This window comes from Bison bison, unplaced genomic scaffold, assembly GCF_000754665.1.
Source record: "Bison bison bison isolate TAMUID 2011002044 unplaced genomic scaffold, Bison_UMD1.0 scf7180017864533, whole genome shotgun sequence".
Classification (NCBI taxonomy): Eukaryota; Metazoa; Chordata; class Mammalia; order Artiodactyla; family Bovidae; genus Bison; species Bison bison.
The window spans coordinates 6,426,624-6,448,608 of NW_011495082.1; positions in this window are offsets into that span (position 1 = coordinate 6,426,624).

The following is a 21,985-nucleotide window of genomic DNA, read 5'->3' on the forward strand; positions in this document are numbered from 1 at the left end:
ATCTGGCAGTATATTCCTCTTAGATGTTGTTCAGTTGCTTAGTCATGTCTGAGTCTTTGCAACACCATAGATGGCATGCCAGGCTTCCTGGCCCCTCATCATTTCCCAGAGTTTTCCCAAGTTCATTTCAATTGAATCGGTGGTGCCATCCAACGGTCTCATCCTCTGTCACCCTCTTCTCCTTCTGCCTTCAATCTTTTCCAGCATCATGGTCTTTTCCAAAGAGTCCTCTTAGATGAGAATAGCCTAATTTGAATCTATTCTGTCCCAAGTTACCTAAAAATGTGAATAAATAAATAACCATAAAAAAGGAAAAAAAGAAATGTTACAAATCTTGAATTTAAGGTCATTATATAACTATACCCTTAGTTATTTAGAGGAAGGTGTACCTTCCTTTACTATGAGAAACTTATTCAGAAATATATCAAAAATAGAAAACCAAAACCACTGAGAAAATCATACATATTTTACACTCCTCTTGGCTGAATCTCAGAGATAGTCATTTACCTTCAGGACAAATATTTGAGCCTTCTGGTCTAGAAAATATTGACTAAAAATCTTAAAGGAGCTAAGATAGTGGTTGCAGATCATGGAAAAAACCTTCTCTCTTTCTGGCCATTGAATGCCACAGAATGACTCAATCTGTAACACTCTCCAGCCAAAGCCCACATCACTAATAGCCTTCTGTGACTCATTGTTAAATATTGCGTTTCTGCAATGGGCTGAATATTTATACCCACCCCCGCCACCCAATTCAGATGTTGAAATCCTATCCCCCTAGTGTGATAGTATTGGGAGGTAGGGCCTTTGGGTGGTGACTAGGTCATGAATGGAATTAGTACCCTAAAAAAGGAACCCCAGCCAGCCCTCATTCTCTTTCAAAAATGTGAGGATAGAGTGGGAAGTTTGCAACCCAAAAAGTGGCCTTCACCAGATACAAAGCACACTGGCACCCTGATCTTGGACTTCCAGGCTCCAGAATTGTAAGAGGTAGATTTGCATTGTTTATAAGTCTATGGTACTTTGTTATAGCAGCTCAAACTGGCTAATAGTTTCATAGAAATGCTGCAAAAATTACCACAAACTGGGTGACTTAAAGCAGAGGAAATTTATATTCTCATATTTCTGGAGGCCAGAAATCAGAAATCAAAATATCAGTAGAAGTGTAGTCCCTCCAAGAGCTCTCATAGAGAGTCTTTGACTCTTCCAACTTCTAGTTGGCTACATGTGTTCCTTGACTTAGGACTGTATAACTTAATTATGTACCTCCATCTTCACATGACCTACTCTTCCTCTTTGTATCTCAAATACCCCCTGAGTTTTGTCTTATAAGAGCACAAGTCATTGTATATAGGGCTCACTTGGATAATCCAGGACCTTGAAATCCTGAACTGAATTACATCTGCAAAGACCCTTTTTCAAAATAAGGCTATCAGTTTAGTTCAATCACTCAGTTGTGTCCTACTTTTCACAACCCCAAGAACTACAGCATGCCAGGCTTTCCTCTCCATCACCAACTCCCAGAGCCTACTCAAACTCATGTCCATTGAGTCAGTGATGCTATCCAATCATCTCATCCTCTATTGTCCCCTTCTCCTCCCGCCTTCAATCTTTCCCAGAATCAGGCTCTTTTCCAATGAGTCAGTTCTTCCATCAGGTGGCCAAAGTATTGGAGTTTCAGCTTCAGCATCAAGTCTTTCCAATGAATATTCAGGACTGGTTTCCTTTAGGATTGATTGGTTGAATCTCCTTGCAGTCCAAGGGACTTTCAACAGTATTCTCCAACATCACAGTTCAAAAACATCAATTCTTCCACACTCAGCTTTCTTTATTGTGCAACTCTCACATCCATACATGACTACTGGAAAAGCCATAGCTTTGACTAGACAGACATTTCATGGCAAAGTAATGTCTCCACTTTTTAATATGCTGTCTAGGTTGGTCATAGATTTTCTTAAGGAGCAAGCATCTTTTAATTTCATGGCAGCAGTCACCGTCTGCAGTGATTTTGGAGCCCCAAAAAACAAAGTCGGATACTGTTTCCACTGTTTCCCCATCTATTTCCCATGAAGTGATGGGACCAGATGCCATGATTTTCATTTTCTGAATGTTGAGCTTTAAGCCAACTTTTTCACTCTCCTCTTTCACTTTTATCAAAAGGCTCTTTAGTTCTTCTTAGCTTTCTGCCATAAGGGTGGTGTCATCTGCATATCTGAAGTTATTGATATTTCTCCCATCAATCTCAATTCCAGTGTGTGCTTCATCCAGTGTGGTCTAGTATTCCCATCTCTTTAAGAATTTTCCACAGTTTTTTGTGACCCACACAGTCAGAGGCCTTGGTGTAGTCAGTAAAGCAGAAGTCGATATTTTTCTTGAACTCTCTTGTTTTTTTGATGATCCAATGGATGTTTGCAATTTGATCTCTGGTTTTTCTCCCTTTCTAAACCCAGCTTGTACATCTGGAAGTTCACTTATCACGTACTGTTGAAGCCTGGCTTGAAGAATTTTGAGGATCATTTTGCTTGTTGGGAGATGAGTGCAATTGTGCAGTAGATGGCAATTGTACTTTGCTTGTAGTGATGTTTTCTAAGGCCCACTTTGCATTGACTTTGCATTCCAGAATGTTGGGCTCTGGGTGAGTGACTACACCATCTTGGTTATGTGGGTCATGAAGATCTTTTATGTATAGTTCTTCTGTGTATTCTTGCTACCTCTTCTTAATATCTTCTGCTTCTGTTAGGTCCATACCATTTCTGTCCTTTATTGTGCTCATCTTTGCATGAAATGTTCCCTTGATATCTCTAATTATCTTGAAGAAATCTCTAGTCTTTCCCATTCTATTGTTTTTCTCTATTTCTTTGCACTGATCACAGAGGAAGGTTTTCTTATATCTCCTTGCTATTCTTTGGAACTTTGCACTCAAATGGGTATATCTTTCCTTTTCTCCTTTGCCTTTGCATCTTTTCTTTTCTCAGCTGTTTGTAAGGCCTCCTCAGATAGCCATTTTGCCTATTTTCATTTCTTTTCTTAGGGATGTTCTTGATCACTGCCTCCTGTACAGCCTCCTGCATAGTTCTTCAGGTACTCTGTCTATCAGATCTAATCCCTTGAATCTACTTGTCACTTCTACTCTAAAGGATTTGATTTAGGTCATACCTGAATGGTCTAGTGGTTTTCCATGGTTTCTTCGATTTTTGTCTGAATTTGGCAATAAGGAGTTCATGATCTGAGACACAGTTGGCTCCTGGTCTTGTTTTTGCTGACTGTATACAGCTTCTCCATCTTTGGCTGCAAAAAATGTAATCAATCTGATTTTGGTATTGACCATCTGGTGATGTCCATGTGTAGAGTCTTCTATTGTGTTTATACTCATGGGTTATACCTGGATGTACATTTTTGGGAGGACACCTCCCAGTCCACTACAAATATGAAGGGATAACCAAAGACTATTAAGCATTTGAGGAAAATATTATTAATTAAGGGAAAAGACTAACATAAAATTATAGAAAAAGGGATTATGATTTCAGCAATATCATATTAGTTGGTTCAGATGATCAAAAACTAGAAACAAAATACACACACACACATGCAATTATTTGGTGACATTGACTGAAAATAGGCAGAAGTAAGATAAGAATACAGTTCTTTAAAGAAAGGAAATATGTTGGATAAGATTTTGTCTTATGTAAGGTTGATTAAATTCAAGCAGAAAGCTTATTAAAAGTTATTGACTGGAAGAACTGGCAGATGGATTTGGTTTCACCAGAATAGCTGGAAAACGAGGGAGAAAATCAAGGAGACCAATGGCCAGGAGCAGATGGGGGGAATTCAAAATGTCTATTTAAGGTCTTCCCTAATCCTGGATAACACTGGAACTGCACATGTGTAGAGAAAGTCCAATAGTACTGATGGGAAAGAAACAAGCAAAAAGTCTCAAGGGCTGAAATGATTGGCAAAGACTTCAGCTGCTTCCTATAGCAGGCTTAATGAGATTTGACTTGACTCCAACCTACTAGTGAACTAGTAAAATAAACAAAAGCATTTTTCAAGCATACTAATATATGCCAGAGTCTCTACAGTATATTATTCAAAATGTTCAGTGAAGGACTCCAAGACCTATGAAGGAATAGAAATATGAGAAGTCTATTCAAGAGAAAAAAAAAAGAAAAGGTTACCAGTAAGTGACCCTCGAGACTACCCAGATGTTGAAATTAGTAAACAGATTGTAAAAGGAATAATTTTTTATTTTCAGATGATGTAATTGTCTACATAGAAATTTCTCAAGACTCTACAAATCGACTGTTATGACCTACAATAAACTAAACAAGGTATAAGGATCAATATACATACATAGATTACATGTTAGTAGAAAACAAATAGAAAATGAAATAGAAAAATATTTTTAAAGTCTTGGGAACAATTTTAAGAAAATAAAGATTTCAGTAAATGTAAATATATATCATGCTCAAGAAATCAAAGACAAAATATTGTTAAGATCTTTATAGATCAGTTTCTTCCCAAACTGACCTATAAATTCAACATATTCTCAATCATAAACCCAACTAGCTTTTAAAGATGAAAACTGACAATTGTTCTAAAATTCATATTTAATACCTGAAGTGAATTTTTACAAGAGACATTGTGTAGCTGAAATAAAACTGAAGAATAAAACATGAGAAGGTAGGAGCACTTAGATTATGTGACTCTAAGACCACCTAAGTTACTATTATTAAGACATTGTGGCTCTAGTGCAAGAAAGTAAAATGGATCACTGAAGCACAACAGAAATTCCAGAAATAGGCAAACACATATATGGTTAATCCATTTCAAACATGAAGTCAAACATATTTCAATGGAAAAAGAAACAAAATATTTTCAACAAATAGTGCCAAAACATCTAGATATTTATTTTTATAAAGGACTCAGTCTCTGATTTACATACATGCAACATTTAGTTGGAAATGAATTGTAGATGTAAATGTAAGTGCTAACACTATAAATACTCCAGAAGAAAATAAAAGTCAAAAAGATTTCCAAGACAAGTCACAGAAAACACTATGAAAGAACAATTATAACTTGGACTTGATTAAAATTAAAATCTTCTGATCATCAAAAAAACTCACATCCAGAATACATAAAGATATCCTAAACCCTACAGTAAAATACAAACAAACAACACGAAAAGTGTACATATCATTTGAAAACACTTTTCACAAAAGATATATATATGTGTGTGTACACATATATGTATGCATCTTCTATTTAAATTTTTTCTCTGAAGAAACGTCTAATGCACTATTGTTCCAATAACATGGATGCATCATGTAGGTGAAAGTGAACACAAAATAAGCAATCCCGTTTATATGACATCTGTGTAGCTACTGAGAGTGAAAGTTATCTTTCCCAATTTGAAAGTCGAATGATGTCCCCGCCTCAACTCTATTTTTGAGAGGTGCTTCCAACTAAGAGGTTATTATTCTAATGAACAAATGTCTTTTTCAGCAGAAATCTAGTGTGATTCTATACATAGCAATTATTTTCTATATGCTTTGTATTCAGGGTTTGGAGCTTTATTAGGCCATTGGTACTTGGACAGTTTATATGTCGCTTGATATTTGAAAGATGCCGTTTTCTGGCTGGAGCCTGGTCTTGATCATATGACCAAGGTTCAGTTAACTGGATTGTTACTCTTGAAGCTCCATGCAGTAACTAAAACATAAAAGAACAGAATGAAACTCTTGTAGGTTGGTGGTGATCGTGGAGGGATGAGAAGAGGGCAGCCTATCAGAATTAATGGCAGCAGCTCTAGCAGTAGCATCCTCCATTGATTTCTATGTTGGCCCTTGGCTTTCCACTTCATATCTTTATGCATTTCCTAATCCTGGTTCTCCAGTCTTTCCATAATTCAATGTGCTCTCCACTAGCTTTGTAACAAATACCCTTTTTACTTGACTAGAGACAGTTTCTGATATTTGCAACCAGGAATCCTGATTGCACATTATATAAATCTTGATTCAGTTGAACATGTAAATTTTAAGAAATACTCCTATTTGGACATGGATAATTCTCAATTTTCCCTCTGTCCACATCACTTTTTGAAGGTTTTGTTGGTTTGCTTAGAACTACAGTTGACTAGCTGCTGTAACAGGGCTTCTCCATGCATTGATATGTGCTGTCTTGCACAAGAATTTAGAGATTGAGGGAAGGAGGCTAGTGTTTGCTACACAGACTTTCTCCTGGCTTCCACAGCACTTTGCATGCATGCTTAGTCACTCAGTCATGTCTGACTCTTTGTTACCTCATGGACTGTAGCTCGCCTGGCTCCTCTGTCCATGGAATTCTCCAGGCAAGAATGCTGGAGTGTGTAGCCATTTCCTTCTCCAATGGATTTCCCCAGCCCAGGGATGGAACCTGGGTCGCCTATGTTGCAGGCGGATTCTTTACCATCTGAGCCACTGGGGAGCCCTCCACAGTGTTTACTGAGTCAGAATTTTTAACAAGTATTCAGGTGCATGCCAAAGATGGGATCCACTGCAATACAGGCGGATTTACTAATTGGATTTCAAAGTGAGTTGTTTTCTGATAATTTTATCAGATTCTTAGTGCAGGTATGAATAGAAGTCTTGTTTTTTAATCTGTTGAGAAAAATTGCTATTTGAGAGAGGCCCAAGTTATTTCAGTTGCTTTAGACTACTGTTTGTGGGGGGGAAAGGAATGTAAGTAATTAAAGGTTTTAAAACCAGGCTGTGTAAACGAATTAAGGATTAGGAGATGGTGAGAGAGGAGACTGCAGGATTGCTGGAATCACTGTCCTAATGAGTGGGTTTCTGGGGCAATTTGACCCACTGGTTTCCATTTCCATTTATTCCAGACAGAATAAATACGAGTACACTGTTTCAGAGTGAATGTTAAGAGCTGGTGATAAGGTAGATTGAGGGAAGAGGAAATGTCGTCCCCAAATGGCTGTAAATGTGGGAAAGAATACCAGGATGAATGACTGAGGAAAGTTTCTGACTAAAGAACAATGAAGTGGCTTAAATCATCTGCTCAGTTTCCTTTAAACCCTTGGCACCCAGAATTCAGGAGCTGAGAGGAACATCCAACTTCTTAGCAGCCAAAAAACTATATTAAGGAACACATTTACCACTAAATTGTTACTGAATTTAAAGGAAGCTGATGAATGGCTGGCAAAAGGAGGCTGTCTCATGATGTTCTGAAAGCAAAAACCAGTTAAGAGGGTCAGCAGATCTCTAATTATAATGAAGCAGTTAACACCACTATAATTAAAGCTGTATCAGCATTTCCCTTGCAAAATGCTTTTCGTGAGTTGAAACTCAGCTGTAAAGATTGAATATGGGCTGAAAGTTGGCATGTAAGGCTCAGGAACTCAGCAAGGGAGGGGCATAGAAGGGAGATTTTTAAAAATTTATTTACTGAACTTTCAAGCACAAAATATAGCCATTAAGCTGTTTTGAGGAAATAATAAATAATAGATTCTTTCAAAATTTGAGTGCATAGGAAACCCCAGGTGCCATAGCCATAGTGAAAGAGAACATTTAAGTTGTAGAGACTGGAAAACAAACAACAAAACAAGTTGAGCTGAAGGATAAGTTTCTGATTCTGTGAGTAGTGTCTATTTTGCAGAGAATATGTAGATGTTGCTAAAAGCATATTTAGTGTTCTTAAATATTTATTTGCCCAAGAAATTTAGATGACTCCAATGAAGCTGCAAAACATACACCAGCACAGTGGGTTAGATTAGAAAGGACGCTATATCACTTTATCCCCTCAGACTTCTTTGATAAATAACTTTAATCTAAATGCCCTCATTTCTATGAATGTTAACACAAAAAAACGGCTTTCTGTATGTTGGCTAATAATGATACACTGACTTCTTGTGATATAGGAATCTTTATTTTATATATATTCCATTTTTGCACCCTAAAATATGCAATTAATAACTCATTAAGAAAAACAGTAAGACATTAAGGACCTACTAGGCACCAGACAGATGTCTAGAGACTCGTTTTAAACTTTATAATGATGTATTATGCATTAATTTTATTTCAGAATGTTAAACTTGCATTAAAATGTAATTGACTTTGTCATGTTTTTGCTTTAATATATATTACTTTGCAATTATTATTACTTTTAGTTTGTAGTGTAGGCACTCAAAGTTCTCTGTTTTTAGAGTAGTTAAGATCCAGTTTGCTCATTCTCATCTAATCTATAACTTTGTTAGGGTCAAGGTGATTAAACTAAGTTAAAAAAAAAAAAAAGCCTCAGATGAAAAACCAGTTCAGATAACTCTCATATCAAGAAAAAATAGTTGAATATTCAATACATATATATATATATACACACACATATATATTTCTATATAGACAGTTATCTAGAAGAATAATTATCAAGCTGATTAACATGATTAGTGATGGGAGACAAGGAAACGAGAACCCAGATTAAGAAGTATAAGAAAGTGACTTTAAACTTTATTGTTACTTTATGTTTTTATAAGAGAAATACATTTTTGTATTTCTTTGTTTAAAATAAATTTAAACAATAAATGTTGAAAGAAAACCTTGTTCTAGCGAACCTGGTAATTATAGAAAGACATACAGTTAAGTTATACACAGGGAATAATATAATATCATCTGTCACCTTTTATTTGCACTTGCATCTATGGTTTAAATGACTTCTTAACACATGTTAACTCAAAATGAATCTGAAAACTTATTACACAGAACAGAAAGTCATCAGTATAATACAAAGTTTCCATAAACTAATCCAAAAAGATTTTGTATCTTCAACCATGCCAATAACCTTCCTGCCAAATGTGTGATTGATTACAATTAAGAGAGGAAAAACTGTAGTAGGTAAGAGATTGGACACATTTTGTGTTTCTAGCCTTTTCTAAGGAGAAGGCAATGGCACCCCACTCCAGTACTCTTGCCTGGAAAATCCCATGGGCGGAGGAGCCTGGTAGGCTGCAGTCCATGGGGTCACTAAGAGTCAGACACGACTGAGCGACTTGACTTTCACTTTTCACTTTCATGCATTGGAGAAGAAAATGGCAACCCACTCCAGTGTTCTTGCCTGGAGAATCCCAGGGATGGGGGAGCCTGGTGGGCTGCCGTCTATGGGGTCACACAGAGTCGGACACGACTGAAGTGACCTAGCAGCAGCAGTAGCAGCAGCCTTTTCTAATCCATTTCTCCTTGCATGTATTTCAACTGTGCTTGCGTCCACTGTCTTTGTCAGTTTCTCCATTATCAAACTCTTAGGAACACTAATCTTAGTAGCAGCTCTCACTGCCTGTAGGTCACCAGCAGCAAAGTGGCAGTTATTAAAAATCAACTAACAAAGTGGAAAGTAGGTTTTAGAGGCTGTGGACATATGCCGGGTATCTTTAAAATAGGTCCAGCCAATTTGACCTGAATTGAGAAGTTATTACTCTAGAATAGAATTCTAATAGGGATGTTGCCAATCATGTTTCGATTTAGACAGATAAATTGAGTTTAGCCAAAAAATATGCAGATAATCAAGAATAAAAACTGGGGACTTCCTGGCTGTCCTGGGGTTAAGACTCCATGCTTCCATTGCAGAGGCACAGATTCCATCTCTGGTCAGAGAACTAAGATGAGCCATGTCACATGGCCAAGACAAACAAACAAATAAAAACAAAAACAAACTTGAAAATTTCAAACAAACCATGATAGAAAAAGGAGAAAATGAGTACAGAAGCTTCAAAGTACAACCTAATCACTTCAGATTGGCTTGAAGCTCCTCACTTCTCATTCATTGAGTCTGTTATCCAGTCGATAACTATGTAGTGACCGTCTACTTTGTCATTTTTGACATCAGGTCTGAGGATACAAAAAGAAATCAGCCATGATGTGACTTTCATATTTATGAGCCTTAAAATATGTTCTCACTTTCATCAAAACCTCTTGCTGAAAGTTAGTCTGATATAAAACCAAAGATAAAAGTTAGTTTAGGATTATCATTTTCTGCCCTTAGCTCTTTGCTCTGACCTCCAAGAACTGATTTTTCCTCTTTAAATGCTCAGTTTCTAACTCCACAAATGTTTCATATCAATATTTATACATAAACATATGTGTAAATATGCTCAGACTCAATCCATTAGAGGGTAAACAAGGTAATTTGCAGGGAGAGAATAAACATTAAAGACAACAAAAAAAGAATAGAATAAAATGGAATTGAGTATGCTAGATAATGAAATGAAGTAGATTTATGGTAGGGTAGGTTAGATACGTGTGTGTTAGTCTCTTAGTCATGTCCGACTCTGCGAGACCATGGAGTGTGGCTCACCAGGGTCCTCTGCCCACAGAATTCTCCAGGCAAGAACACTGGAGTGAGTTGTCATTTCCTTCTCCAGGGAATCTTCCTGACCCAGGGATTGAACCCGGGTGTCCCGCATTACAAGTGGATTTTTACCATCTGAGCCACCATATATATGTTTCTTGCCAAATAACACTTTCTTCTGTAGAGGTATTTATATTTTATTTCCAACTGTCCCTGGTGGCTCAGAGGTTAAAGCATCTGCCTGGAATGCGGGAGACCTGTGTTCGATCCCTGGTTCAGGAAGATCCCCTGGAGAAGGAAATGGCAACCCACTCCAGTACTTTTGCCTGGAGAATCCCATGGAGGGAGGAGCCTGGTAGGCTACAGTCCATGGGGTTGCACAGAGTCGGACAGGACTGAGCGACTTTACTTTCACTTTCCAGAATATCATTACCTTCTATTAAAAGAATTTATATTGTTAGTCGACTTCCCTGGTGATCCAGTGGTTAAGAATTTATATGGTTAGTAAAACATTGGAGGACAGGATGATTACTTTTGGTTTTTAACAAATACCAAGAAGGAACTGCCTATTTTTGCCTATGTATAAGGTCATGATCTCATGGCCTTTATTTAGGAATAGCTCAGTAATTTCTGTGAGATTTTATCCCAGGTAAATAAAAATATGCATCTATCCAAGTCTTTTTAGTGGGGAAATACCTTTAAAATGTTTAATAAGATTGCTTGGTTTTTCTGTATTCCCATATAGAATAACTCATGTATGGAATACTGCACCGAAAGTGAAAACCAGAATAGTTGTGCGGGTATAGAATGACTGTAAGTGTGTGGGTTGTTCACCCTGGTGAATGCCTGACTAATTAAGCTGTGGCTCCTCGTTGCTATCCAGCCTCAGAGACAGTGCATACCTTGTATCCCTAGCCTAAGAAAAGATAAAAATTCAAAATTTTTACTATGGTTTTTACTGAATAAGTGATCACTTTCACACTATTATAAAGAGGAAAAATCTTAAATCTAAAGGGGACCTCATGTGATTACATAAGATGCAACCATTGGAGGAAACTAGTTTGCAACTTCCTATAAAATTATAATTTGTTCAAACTAAGTAAAAACTTTTTAAAAATGAAAAAAAAAAAACAAAGTCTGAGGATATTTCCAGATAAAGATGTAATAATTGATGGGCAGAGAAAACAAGCATTTCTACTATAGGGCAAAGATAAATTATTTGGTGCTTGGTTTCTAGCTATGTTCATTTTTGCAGAAAATGTTGTGGCTTGATACAATAAAAATTTAGAAATATATGATTACCTTTGTTTTTATTTTCCTCATTGTAGAAAGCCAACCAGTCATCTTAGCTACTGATATTAATACTATTGTTGTTCTTATTTTAGGTTATAAGCTTCCCTCTGCAAAGGGAATGGCAGGCAACTTAGAAGTCTCTAATTGTATTCTGCTGGTGGTGTTGGTACAGTTAGCCCTTTCCAAAGTACAATTCAACATGCCTGATATTTCTGTTCTACTCTTTTTCCTCCAAGTGAAGTGTAGTGATAGCCATCACTAAATATTAATAGTTGCTTTATTTAGTCTTTGTGAAATATTTCATAATCCAGTTTGCAATATGTTTTGAAAATAAAATGCTATTTATGTGCTGAGAGTAAAAGGAGAGAGGGTTTAATTATTTCACCAAATGATGAGCAAATTTGGGTGAATTAGAAGTTTCAAATAGCAAATTTTATAACCAGAATTCTTATGATTTTGGAAAAGTGTAAATATAAAACTACATTCAGAACTTATGAATAAGTTGAAAAAAGTTGAATTTTTAAAATTAAAAAAACAATTTATAACATATACTTGTTTGTAAGAGTTTAAGTGTAACATTTTCCTTGAATAAGCAATCTTACTAAACTGATGCTCTGAGCATTCATAATGTAATGAATTCCTTACCATCTAATTAATTAAATAATAAAAATGTAAGAAACTTAAAGTATTCAAGAGGATTTTGTAAAATTTCAGACAGTTTAGAAAAATATGCTCAGTTATCACACTAATCATGCTTTATCTTTCACAGATGTCACTACAGAATACCAGACCCTAATCTTTTCAGGGTTTGTGATTAAGTGGGCTGATTTTCTACCTGATTGTGGCTCTGGGAGTAAGGTACTAGAAATGGGTATCTATTAAGTTTTATTGACTATTCATAAAGGCGTATAATAACCAGCTGGATCCTGTAAACTTCACGGTGGGTGTTCAACTATATTTACCATCAACTCTGCAAACAATATGTATACTTTCATTTCAGGTTAACTAGCAAAAATCATTACCCCAAATTTGTACAATCTTGTTGTTCCAAGCCAAGTTAAAATGCACAGGAGACCAGGGAAACAGCACATCCTTACTTTCAAATGGGTAGATTTGTTTTGGAAGCCCAAACACTTGAAAAATATTCTCCATTTGCATTTTTTTTTCTGACATAAATGAGGCCATCCTGTAGAAGCCATCTTAGTATGAGGATGGAAGAACATTTCTTTTTAACTTTAGGCATTTGTAGAAAATCTACTAGAATGTGAGTGCCAAAAGACAAGTATCTTGGTAAAATAAAATGTTCAAAATGGTAAAATCAAGACTCTCATCAAATATTAATTGAACATGGGTCAAAAATTGAACTTGGGAGGTTTTGACTAATCAAAGATATTTGATTAACTGAGGGAACTGTAACATATTATCTGCTGGAATGAAAATTTGACTTAGATTTACTGTTGATGTTCATTTGCATTGTCATGAAGAGAAATGAGTTGTGTTATCAGTTTTCTATAATGTAAATTTTATACAGTATTTCAAAGACAATTAAAAATATACATTTCAGTAGAGTCAGATAGTCCCCAGAGAGTCTACTAGTCAGTGAGAGCATTTCATTGAAAGGATAACCAGTAATATCTTTTGTCCTTTTCTAAGCCTAACAATGATTGCTGACCAATTTGTCTACTTTGCTCACTGCTTATATTTCCACTGTGAAGAACTGCACTTTCCTTCTCGTATGTGATTAAGGTTTATTAAATGAATAGATGAAAGAATTCAAAGAAAACCTTTCCAAAACAAAAATGAAACCCAAAGAAATAAGCAAGGAAGACTTATACTTTTAGAATTCAGTTCAGTTCAGTCGCTCAGTCAAGTCAAACTCTTTGCAACCCAATGGACTGCAGGATGCCAGGCTTCCCTGTCCATCACCAGCTCCCGGAGCTTGTGCAAACTCATGTCTATCGAGTTGGTGATACCATTCAACCATCTCATCCTCTGTTGTCCCCTTCTCCTGCCTTCAGTCTTTCCCAGCATCAGGGGTTTTTCCAATGAGTCAGTTCTTCGCATCAGGTAGCTAAAGTATTGGAGCTTCAGCATCAGTCCTTCCAATGAATATTAAGGACTGATTTCCTTTAGGATGGACTGCTTGGATCTCCTTGCAGTCCAAGGGACTCTCAAGAGTCTTCTCCAACACCACAGTTCAAAAGCATCAATATTTCAGTGCTCAGCTTTCTTTACTCTCACATCCATACATGACTACTGGAAAAACCATAGCTTTGAGTAGATGGACTTTTGTCAGCAAAATAATGTCTCTGCTTTTTTAATGCTGTCTAGATTGGTCATAGCTTTTCTTCCAAGGAGCAAGCATCTTTTAATTTCATGGGAGCAGTCACCATCTTCAATGATTTTAGAGCCTATGAAAATAAAGTCTCTCACTGTTTCCATTGGTTCCCCATCTATTTGCCATGAAGTGATGGGACCTAATGCCATGATCTTAGTTTTTTGAATGTTGGGTTTTAAGCCAGCTTTCTCACTCTTCTCTTTCACTTTCATCAAAAGTCTCTTTAGTTCTTCTTCAATTTCTGCCATAAGGGTGGTGTCATCCACATGTCATATCTTCCCTGGTGGCTCAAATGGTAAAGCATCTGCCTACAATGCGGGAGACCCGGGTTGGATCCCTGGCTTGAGAAGATCTTCTGGAGAAGGAAATGGCAACCCACTCCAGTACTCTTGCCTGGAAAATCCTATGGATGGAGGAGCGTGGTAGGCTACAATCCATGGGGTCATAAAGATCGGACACGACTGAGCAACTTTGCTTTGCTTTCATCTACATATCTGAGGTTATTGATATTTCTCCTGGCAATCTTGATTCTAGCTTGTGCTTCACCAGCCCTGCATTTCACGTGACATACTTTGCATATAACATTGACATTATGCAACCTTGATATACTCCTTTTCCAATTTGGAACTAGTCTGTTGTTCCATGTCTGGTTCTAACTGTTGCTTCTTGACCTGCCTACAGATTTCTCAGGAGGCCAGTAAGGTGATCTGGTATTCCCATCTCTTTAAGAATTGTCCACAGTTTGTTGTGATCCACAAAGTCAAAGCTTTTAGCATAGTCAACGAAGCAGAAGTAGATGTTTTTCTGGAATTCTCTTGCTTTTTCAATGGTCCAGTGGATGTTGGTAATTTAGTTGCTGGTTCCTCTACACTTCTAAATCCAGCTTGAACATCTGGAAGTTCTCAGTTCATGTACTATTTAAGCATAGCTTGGAGAATTTTGACCATTACTTTCCTAGCATGTGAGATGAGTGCAATTGTGCGGTAGTTTGAACATTGTTTGGCATTGCCTTTCTTTGAGATTAGAACGAAAATTGACCTTTTCCAGTCCTTTGGCCACTCCTGAATTTTCCAAATTTGCTGGCATATTGAGTGTAGCACTTTCACAGCATCACCTTTTAGGATTTGAAATAGCTCAGCTGGAATTCCATCACTCCCACAAGCTTTGTTCATTGTGATGCTTCCTAAGGACCACTTGATTTCACACTCTAGGATATCTGGCTCTAGGTGAGTGTTCACACCATTGTGGTTATCTGGGTCATGAAGATCTTTTTTGTATAGTTCTTCTGTGTATTCTTGCCATATTTTCTTCATATCTTCTGCTTCTCTTAGGTCCATACTATTTCTGTCCTTAATTTTGCTCATCTTTGCATGAAATATTCCATTTGTATCTCTAATTTTCTTGAAGAGATCTCTAGTCTTTCCCTTCTATTGAAATGAAGTCAAAGTGAAGTGAAGTTGCTCAGTTGTGTCTGACTCTTTGCGACCCCATGGACTGTTGCCCACCAGGCTCCTCCATTCATGGAATTTTCTAGGCAAGAGTACTGGAGTGGGTTGCCATTTCCTTCTCCACGGGATCTTCCCGACCCAGGGATCCAACCCGGGTCTCCCACATTGTGGGCAGACGCTTTACCGTCTGAGTCACCAGGGAATCTATTAGTTTCCTCTATTTCTTTGTATCGATCACTCAGGAAAGCTATCTTATCTTTCTTTGCTCTTTTTTGGAACTCTGAATTCAGATGGATGTATCTTTCCTTTTCTCTTTTTGCCTTTAGCTTCTCTTCTTAGACAAAATCTATTTGTCACTACCACTGCATAATTGTTGAGGATTTTATTTAGGTCATACCTGAATGGTCTAGTGATTTTCCCTACTTTATTCAAAATCAGTCTGAATTTTGCAATAAGGAGTTCATGATCTGAGCCACAGTCAGCTCCTGGTCTAATTTTTTCTGACTGTATAGAACTTCTCCATTTTTGACTGCAAAGAATATAATCAATCTGATTTTGGTACTGACCATCTGGTGCTAGCCACATGTAGAATCATCTCTTGTGTGTTGGAAGAGGGTGTTTGCTATAACCAGTGTGTTCTCTTGGCAAAACTCTGTTAGCCTTTGTCCTGCTTCATTTTTTACTCCAAAGCCAAACTTGCCTATTACTCCAGGTATCTTTTGACTTCCTACTTTTGCATTTCAGTATGACAAAAACAACATCTTTTTTTGGTGTCAGTTCTAGAAAGTATTGTAAGTCTTCATAGAACCGTTCAATGCAGCTTCTTCAGCATTAGTGGTTGGGGCATATACTTGGATTATTGTAACATTGAATGGTTTGCCTTGGAAATGAACAGAGGTCATTCTGTCATTTTTGAGACTGCACCCAAATACTGTATTTTGGACTCTCTTGTTGACTATGATGGATACTCCATTTCTTCTAAGAAATTCTTCCCAGAGTAATAGATATAATGATCATCTGAATTAAATTCGCCCATTCTGGTCCATTTTAGTTCACTGATTCCTAAAATGTTGATGTTCACTCTTGCCATCTTCTGTTTGACCACTTCCAATTTGCCTTGATTCATGGACCTAACATTCCAGATTCCTATGCAATATTGTTCTTTACAGCATCAAACTTGACTTCTATCACCAGTCACATCCACAACTGGGCATTATTTTTGCTTTGGCTCAGCCTCTTCATTCTTTTTGGAGTTATTTCTCCACTCTTCTCCAGTCAGCATATTGAGTAGCTACTGACCTGGGGAGTTCATCTTTCAGTATCATATCATTTTGCCTCTTCATACTGTTCATGGGGTTCTCAAGGCAAGAATAGAACAGGGAGAGAACAGAAAGAGAAAAAGAGTAGGGAAGAAATGCAGGTGTATTAATTAAAGTTTAATCAGAAAAGCTCTTTGTACTTTTCCTTGAACTCTCTTTTAGAGATAACTCAATATTTTGGAGAGTAAATTACATTTTTCTCAATGTGGTTTCAGTTGAAGTTCTTTTAGTATTCCTTTGGCAAAGTCAGTTTGGGGTAGATTTTTTAGACTGCAAATTGACCAAATAAATGAATGCTGAAACAACACACCTCTGACATCAAGCGGCTACCTAAGGAAACGTCCAGGTGTGTGTGATTCAAGTGTATATATGAATGTTGGGTTTTGGAGTTGTATTTGAAAATCCATATTTTTTAATAAGTTTTTTAATAAGCAAATATAATTCTTTGTGATCGGAACTTTTCATGTGCTGGATATTCTCATAGGACTTGCTTTTAGTTACTGATCCAAAAATATTGTCTAAATCTATATATGGTAGAGAGTATTATTGTATTTTTAAACAGAATATCCTACCAAGGACTTTATATGTTTAAACTAGGTTTTCTCAAAGAAATATTATATACTGTCTTCTTTAAAAGTGCTTTATAGTAATTGTTATTCACCGAGTGTCTCATATAGTACATTGGGGAGTGGGAGGCTTAAATGTGCCTAATAACTATTAATTAAGATTCATTAAATGATTGTTTGAATGAAAATGGTATGTATAATTTTCCTAAATAAATCCTAATGCAAGTAAATAAACTCCTGAACACTATATTTACATGCAAAAGATAAATATAGTGACATGACATCATTTGTATCTATACAGATATAGATCTGAATCTCTGTCTATATAGATGTCACCCTATATCTCATGACCTCAAGATAATATCATGCTCATATCATTTGTAAAATATTAGGGCCAACTTTTACATTTTGATTATTAGGAGCTCTTAGTATTCACCTTAAAACATCAAACAGCCTTGTGGATACACAAAGAAAAGACCATAAAAAGAGTCTTTTACACATTGATTTTTATAAAAGCATTTTCCTGTAGAATCGATAGGTGCATAAAGAAATAGAAGACAATTGATTTTAGAGTATGAGAATGGAGTTTATGAAGACGGCAACCTCCAACTGCAGTATATCAATACCCCTGTGGGCATTTTTGCAGGTATTTAGGTGTTAAGGTTCCTTTCGAATTTTGAGTTAATTATTGTATTGTGTGAGTGTGTTGCATTCTACTGCTTATTTTAGTCATAACTATAACTTGAAATCTGAGTTGTTAGACACAGAAAATTGGATTTTGGGAAAGAAGTTTGATTCAGACTCTTCAGGACATTTGCTATATCACACATTTAAAAATAATTTTTGAAATACTAGTACAGGTTAAGGAATAATAAATCTCTATTCTATCTACAATGGCTAGAATAAATTATTTGAATTTTATAATTTAAAATATTGATAGAAGTACTACCACATTTTTACATTTTTAAATATGAAAATTATGTTAGTCTCCTGTATTTTTTTAAAAGTGTATTATCTCTGATGAATTTGTAATAATTCAGAAACATTTTCCTGGACCTTTGAGCATTTGTGTCTGATATACGGGTGTATAGATGGACAGGTGAATTGGTGTATGGACAGATAGATAAATATATAATTGAGAGATAGATGGAAAAAAGGAGTTTTGGTTAAAAGAGAAGGAACAAATGTTTGTCATCTGTATATTGCTTACAACAAACATGCTTAACAAACAAAAAAAGCTTAGACTTTATTGAACAGCAGTTGTATTTTACAGTGCTAAAATTGAGATAAAGATCCTTAAATCCTGAACTCCAAAAGTTGTAAGCCGCATTTATATGGGTCCCAGTTTCTTTCCATATATCTGACTTGTGGGGAAGTACTATATGTATGTAGCAGATTAGGCCACTATACAAACTCTAGACTTGTGATGAGGAAGATAACAGGTCCATAGGTATTTTGTTATATTAACATTGCTGAATAAGCAAATTAGTCATCTTTCCCCTAACATCTGTTCTATCTACTGAATTCCCCATTTGTGTGTTTCTATGTTCTTCTTGGGCAAGTCAACAGTAGTTTGGGGTGTAATCTACCTTCTGATGTTCTGTCTCTAATCTTATCCTGGCCAGGCCATTTCTCTTATTTCTTATGCTTCACAGTTCCATCTATTTCAATTCTACACTATTCTCTACTAATATTGTCTGGTTATGACTTTTATTGTGTATCACCTGAATTTTAACAGTATTAATAAAATCCATCTCCAATATCAGCACATCCTTAAATCCTGCTAACAGATTTATATGTGAGCATGTTATTTCTCTGTCTCCAAACTTAAAAGGTATGCCTATCTATTATTCACAGGACAAAATACCTCACTTTTAAAATACAGTAAAATAAATAAAATACCTGCACTAAGAAGGCTTTCTAGGGCCTGATCCTTTTCTCCATTTCTAGCCTTTTCCCCACATATCCTCATTCACTTATGTCCTTCTTAGACAACTGAATCCTCTTGGAATGGAATATATTTCCCATACCACAGCCTCAAAGAAAAAGCCCTTTCATTTAATTTTGCGTGCTCGACATCAATCTAGTAATTGCAGAACTTGATAAATTAATAAATGGATGAATAAATGATACTGTTTTAAAAGAAAAATCTAGGAAACTAACATCTATTTATAAAAATAATATATATTGAGGCATGCTAGATAAAACTATAAATATCATTAGTTCTCTTCCAAATATTGTGAACCTAGAGATGATTAACAAATTACAGATAGCCTATCAAAATAATTGAAAGCCTTGAGCTTCAGGGCAAGATGAAACTGAATAAGCATATCAAAAATGTGGCTTTAGTAAGGTTCACTGTGATAATAGAAGTATTTGCCATACTAGATTAAATTGGCTAGTTGTTTCATGGGCTGCCATGACAAAGTATCACAAGCTAAGTAACTTAAAAACAAATATCTTTTCTCACAGTTCTGGGGCTAGCTCTGAGAGGAAGGTAATGTCAGTAGGGTTTGTTTTTTACAGAGGCCTTGCTCTTTGGCTGTTTCCATTCCAGTTGGCTATTTTTTTTTTTCCATGCCTGAATTTGTCTTCACTCTGTTCATGACTGGGGCTTCCCAGGTGACACAGTGGTAATGAATCTGCCTGCCAGTGCAGGATTGGGATGATCCCCTGAAGTAGGAAATGACTGCCCACTCCAGGATGCATGTCTGGGATGCTGCCTGGACAAAGAAGCCTGGCAGGCTACAGTTCATGGGGTCATAAAGAGTCAGACATGACTGCTTGACTGAGCACACCCACACAGTTCATGTCTGTGTCCTGATCTTCCTGTCTTTTATTTTTATTTTAAATATATATATATATACACACACACACACACACACATACATACATACATATATTAAAATTTATGATGTGTTGGTTTCTGCCGTACACAATGCAAATCAGCCATAATTACACATACCCTGTCTCCCTCCTCTCTCCCCCTCCCATCACTCCAGGTCATCAAATCACCTGACTGAACTCCCTGTGAAACTCCCTGTGCTGTACAGCAGCTCCTTAAGAGTAATGTTCCATTGTGTATATATACCATGTCATCTTTTAAACGTGTGATTCTCATAGGATTAGGGCTTACCCTCATCACTTCATTGTAGCATAGTTTCCTCTTTAAAAAATTATCTCCAAATAGGTCATATTCTGGTGTACTGGGGTTAGGACATCAACACATGAATTGGGTAGGAGGGAACATACACAATTCAGCCCATAACACATTGAGTTCCAAGATAATAAAAATAATACTATAAATAGTTGTAACTTTAGTCAGTTGAAAAGCAAAATATTAGTAGATATTTTACCAAAATTATTTGAATTTTCCATTTTTGAGTTTTATGTACAATTAAGAATGTTTGTTAGACATCTTGAAAGTGAGGATGTAATTGATTTATATTCAACAAGTTCTATTTGTTGCTGTTGTTCAATTGCTCAGTTGTGTTTGACTCTTTGCAACCCATGGACTTAGCACACAGACTTCCCTGTTTTCACTGTCTCCCAGAGCTTGCTCAAAATCATGTCCATTGAGTCGGCGATGCCATCCAACCATCTCATCCTCTGTCGTCCCCTTCTCCTCCCACATTCAATCTTTCCCAGCATCAGGATCTTTTCCAATGAGTTAGTTCTTTGCATCAGGTGGCCAACATATTGGAGTTTCAACTTCAGCATCAGTCCTTAAATGAACATTCAGAGTTGATTTCCTTTAAGATTGACTGGTTGGATCTCCTTGCAGTCCAAGGGACTGTCAAGAATCTTTTCCAGCACCACAGCTGGAAAACATCAGTTCTTCAGCATTCAGCCTTCGCTATGGTCCAACTCTCACATCCATACATGACTATTGGAAGAACCATAGCTTGGACTCTACAGACTTTTGTTGGTAAAGTAATGTTTCTGCTCTTTGTTGTTGTTAATTAATTAACTTATTCAATTGGAGGATGCTGCTGCTGCGGCTAAGTCGCTTCAGTCATGTCCAACTCTGTGTGACCCCATAGACAGCAGCCCACCAGGCTCCCCTGTCCCTGGGATTCTCCAGGCAAGAACACTGGAGTGAGTTGCCATTTCCTTCTCCAGTGCATGAAAGTGAAAAGTGAAAGTGAAGTCGTTCAGTCGTGCCCGACTCTTAGCGACCCCATGGACTGCAGCCTACCAGGCTCCTCTGTCCATGGGATTTTCCAGGCAAGAGTACTGGAGTGGAGTGCCATTGCTTTCTCCCAATTGGAGGATAATTACTTTATAATATTGTGATGGCTTTTGCAATACATCAACATGAATCAGACACAGGCACATGTGTGTCCCCCCATCCACAAACCCCACCTTCCTCTCTCCCCATCCCATACCTCTGCATTGTCCCGGAGCACTGGCTTTAAGTGCCCTGCTTCATGCATCAAACTTGCACTGGTCATCTATTTTACTTATGGTAATATTCATGTTTCTTTGCTATTCTTTCATATCATCCTACCCTTGCCTGCTCCCACAGAGTCCAAAAGTCTGTTCTTTACATCTGTGTCTCTTTTCCTGCCTTACATATAGGATTGTTGTTACTGTCTTTCTAAATTCCATATATGTGCATTAATATACAATATTGGTATTTCTCTTTCTGACTTACTTCACTCTGTATGGGCTCCGGTTTCATCCACCTCATTAGAA